This window comes from Austrofundulus limnaeus, unplaced genomic scaffold (genome assembly GCF_001266775.1).
Source record: "Austrofundulus limnaeus strain Quisiro unplaced genomic scaffold, Austrofundulus_limnaeus-1.0 Scaffold232, whole genome shotgun sequence".
NCBI lineage: Eukaryota > Metazoa > Chordata > Actinopteri > Cyprinodontiformes > Rivulidae > Austrofundulus > Austrofundulus limnaeus.
The window spans coordinates 47,730-52,812 of NW_013952634.1; positions in this window are offsets into that span (position 1 = coordinate 47,730).

The window sequence follows — 5,083 nt, forward strand, 5'->3', positions numbered from 1 at the left end:
GAGGGGAGACGCATCGTGGAGGACTCTTCTGCTGAGGGCTGAGATGCAGCTGAAATGATCCAGGGAAAGTAGTGGAACGTTTTGTGTATGGGACCTCAACCTCAAGTTTTTTACACTCTCCTATAGTATCCTTCATTGTTCATGTGTTCTGTTTCTCAGTTAAAAACTGAACTTTCTTTTGTTTCTTTTAATACAAGGGGACTAAAAGACTCATTGAAGAGAAAAGCTGTTTTTTTTGTTTTGCAAAGGACAACAAGCACACTGCACCTTTTTACAGGAAACACATTCTGACGCATCTGATGTGAAGTTCTGGTCACAACAACGGGGAGACAAAATTCTTTTCAGCCATGGGACGAATCGTTCAGCTGGAGTTGCCATCTGTTTATTCAGATGTCCTGGTAAGGTCTTGGCTCAAAAAGCAGATGAGGATGGACACTGGGTAGCCTGTGTTTTGGAACTTGATAATGTTCCCATAGTTTTGCTAAACATTTATGGAAATAATGATCAAAAAAATAAAAACCTGTTACATCAGATAACAACAATAATCACAGAGTTTAATGCTAATTTTCCATCTACTTATACTAAAGTTGGAGGAGATTTTAACTTGGCTCCAGATGAGTGGACGTATCAAACACTTAAACACTTCTGCTCTTTTTCCTTCTCTCCGCCTGCTGCTGTCCAAACAGATGACATGCATTGGACTCACGGTGTGAGGTATTGATCTTTCTCACGAGGCCCTCGGTACAAAACCCCATCAAAGACCTAAATCACTGCACTGCCCAGGTGCTAAAGGTCGATTTGACAATGCTTCTCTTTCCGAGTGACTCCCAAACTAAAAAATGGATTCCTCTCAATCAGTCCACAGTTAAACTGTTCCTCTTCTCCGCTGACAGATTGGAGACTTTCCATCAGCAGGTGATGGATCACTCCTCTGACGTGATTTCACACACAGACACACGAGAAGGAAGGAAAACCAAAATGTTTCCTGCTCTGCTGGAAGAAAAAAAATACCATAAAAGCAGACAAAGGAAAACGTTTCAAATATATTTGTCTGAGTCATTTTTTAAGACCATGGGACAGACAAATAACTCACAGGTATTGTAAGAGTATAGTTGTTTGGAAACTCCCTAAAATCTGCAAGTCTAGTTATTTGTAATAAAAAAAAAGGCTGCTAATATGCTAATTAGTTTAGTTCTTCACTGTATTTGGACTCAAACTACTGGAGAAAGTTGCATTTCCTGAACAGAAAACTGAAGAATAGTTTGATATCTACTGGAAGAAGATAAGCGTCACTACGACTCATCTGAGGGATGTGAAGTTTGGTTTTTTTTAAACCATATTTAGTGCCTGTCCATTAATTCTAGTTTTTTCCTGCTCTTTTTTTAAAATTCCATATACACAATTAGACCAGGGGATCTGCAACTTTACAATCACTTTTTTCTCCTTGGCTCTCTMATAAAATGCATCTGGAGCAAAGAAACATGCTTCAACTGGGATTATCAACCGCTGGCCGTGGGCGACTTTGAGTTTGTTGAAAGGGGACTTTTCCAGACAGTAACATTATAAAACTAAAAGTATATAATGAATTTAAACACTATTTTGTACTACAATAAAAAATGTGGTGTAAAAAATGTATAGTTTTACACTAAATTGTATAAAATATTAAAACACTGAACTATGCAGGTTTGTGTATTTCTTTATTTTAGTTCTTATTGTTATTTAATCAACTCCCCATATTTCTTCTCAGCAACTTCTCTTAAAAGAAATCCAAATCAATCCCGATGGATTTTAGAAAAATCTCGTCCTTTAAGGCTAGAAGTTTGATTAAAGGTGTAAAAAAAAACCTAGACTATGTGTGTCAAACAAGGCCCGTGGGCCAAAGCTTCAAAGATGTGTCATTGTTTAAAAATAAACATGTGCAATGTTAAAGCCAGTGATGGTCACAAACTACATCTCCCATAATGCACCTAATGTAAATTATTTAACCTGCAAAAGGACAGCATCCCACCACCAGATGGAGGTGCACTGGGTGTAAAACTAACCACTAACTAGCAACGTTTGCCTTGTGAAATRTCCATTTCGCTGCATTTTCACCGGCAACTTTGGGAATTTCCCACTTACAAGTTGTAAATTTAAACTGGAACACCCCTTCAGTGGGAATTTCATGACAGAAAGTGGGAGGAGAGTTCAGAATTCAAGATGACGGCTTCCACAACTCAGTAGTGAGTAAAACTCTTACTTTTGCTAATATTTCTGTATTATTTTATTTCACATTTAGTCAGTTGTACATGTAAGCTGTTTCAATGCACAAAACACCACATAGAGCTCAGTTGTTTGTTAGCAGTGCTCATGAGACAAGGATGTGACTTTTCGTGCTCAGTTGAAGTTAATCACTAAACGTTGAAATTAATTACAACTGGCCCTTTAARGGCCACCGTRATGTTTATGTGGCCATTGGTGAAAATAAGTTTGACGTCTCTAAACTAGTTCAACATGTTTCACTCCTTGCATTCGTTGTATCGATCACATATTTGCAAACAAAGTGAGAGAAAACTGAAAAAACTACTTTTTTCTGTTGTTTAAGAAATGAAAACTTTAATCTCATKTTTTATTCAAACTGCAGAGGGGCCAAAGTACAGTGTCTGGCCCCAGAGCCACTGACTGCAGACCCCTGGCACAGACAGACTCGCAATATCATGTAAAATCAACTTTTTTGAGTTTTATATCATGTTATAATGTYATACTCTCATTAAAAAACATGCCCAAAGYCTTGCTTTGACTMATTCGTGCATGTTTGAGAAATCCTGCAGCGTTTTAAGGCAGCCATGTTGAGGAGCAAAACGACAGGTGGGGTCCAGAAACACCTCTGGGACGTGTCTCCAAAGCTAGCTTCCTCATCATGGAGCACACCTCCCCACCCCACACACCCCGCCCGTGACGCCTGCAGGCTCTCGGCAGAACGAGTGAAACTGAAAGTGAAACTTAAACTGTCTGCTGAGCTGCTAACTACTTCTCACTCAGTGAAGCTCTTTTCAGATTCTAAATACCGTTGATGAAATGTATTTTCAAATGCCAAGTAAACTGCATCCCAGAAGTGGAAGGTGGTTCTTAAAGAGACAGAGGCCAATTTCAAGGCGTTTAGAAGAGGAAGTGATGAGAAGATAAGTTTATTTTCTATTTAAACATAAAGACAGCATTTTAGTAACAACTAAAGGTGACATAGATACTTTATTATGGTATAGTATTTAAATATATGCCTGAGAAACACATAATATTGGCCCTTTAAAACACAAGATTGTTCAAATCAGATATTAAATATGTCTAAAACTGAGCTGGCTCCCAAAGTTAATCAGTTGTAGATACACAGCCACTGATTACTTTCTGGAAGTACAGTAAAATAAGTAGTTCAGTCATTCATGAGATATTTTGCTAACAGTACAGACACGTTAATATACATGGGTAAAAACATGATCACTTTGTGCTGAACAGCAAGTGATAATGAAACAACATAACTTTAAAAAATACTGTGATTTTCTTGTTTACAAATTTTCCCCTCCTCCACTGAAGGAGAAACAGGGAAACACCCCATAATGCCACCACTTCTCATAAAACATGTTTGTGGTGTTAATATGTGGTTTGTTTACCAGCGAGGCCTTATTTTTTGCTGTGTTCAGCTAATCTGAGGGCGTTTAAACAACACCCATTGTYCTGCTTTCCCTGTTTTAACAGGACTGAGCGAGACCGCCCCGTCTGTTTTCTTCCCTTGAATCAAGATATTCTACTTTTATCATTTCTTTCCTTTCTTTCACATCTTCTATGTTGCTTCATATCATCTTCAACTCATCTCTTCCCCCTCATCATCATCTGAGTGTTTTTCATGACAGCTAACCTGCAGGGGTTGGTGGTAAATCAGACAAACTCACTGAAAATTGATCTTTAGTGAAATGACTCAGATCAAAATCTAGAATAAAGGCAGAGCACTCCTTGAAGGAATGTGTACCGCATAAGGAAACAACAGTATTGTAAACATATATATAAATATGTATGTGTCACAGATAGGCTTTGCAGCTGGATTTGTGGTGAAGATGAAGGTTGAGGCAGAGGATGGAGGAAGCAGCAACAATTTGTTGGTCCAACATTGGCACAGGAAACTGTGGCACAGTTTCCTGGACATGACAGTTTGGGACTTCTCACAGCACCAAAAGGAACTCTCACTAATGACATCATTGCAGCCTTGAATAACCTCAGCTGTTAAGGATTAACCCATTCTCAGTTCACAGGTGAGTTCACCAAATTACAGCTTCCACTTATAAATAAAATCCATTTGAATTAATACAAAAATATGTACATTTCTCCATTTACTTTTTTATAATCATTTTATATTTTAACCTTATAAAAACACCAACATGAAAACCCTGATCAAACACTTACTCAATTGCTCTGAATAGCAATTGTTTCCTCCTGCGACCCCACGCAGTAATATTACTGCGTGGGGTCGCTGGCGGGGCTCTCCTTKTTCTCTCCTATGGTCCTCTCTGGGGGGTGGGCAGGCGGTTCTTTCTGCACTGGTGCCCTGGCTCTGGTCTCCCTTATGTCTGCTTCAGGTCTTGGGGATCGGGTCTCCACAATCACTATTCAAAATTCCATTTGAGAAACCTTGTATATGCACGAATGCTCTCAACCGCACACAAACAGATGTTCTGGGGTTTTTGACAGTCAATGAATGTATGTGTGTATATATATATTAGGGGTGCAACAATACATGTACCCAGATCAAACCGTATCGAACAGTGCTGTATCGAACAAAACAGATTTAAAAAATTTACTTCATCAACATGTTTTCTGAAGATGCTCTGTGTTTCCGCACGTCAAGGTCGAYCACGTCTGCATTAATTTTATTCACTGAACAAATACGTGCTGCTTTGAACAAAGGTCAAGTAACTGGTGCTGTATATATTGATTTTCATAAAGCGTTTGACACAGTTGATCATTATACTCTCTTACAAAAGTTCATTTCTTTTCAACTTTCATCCTCTTATTTGACTGACAGGTGTCAGATAGTGAAACATGGAAGCTCTGTGTC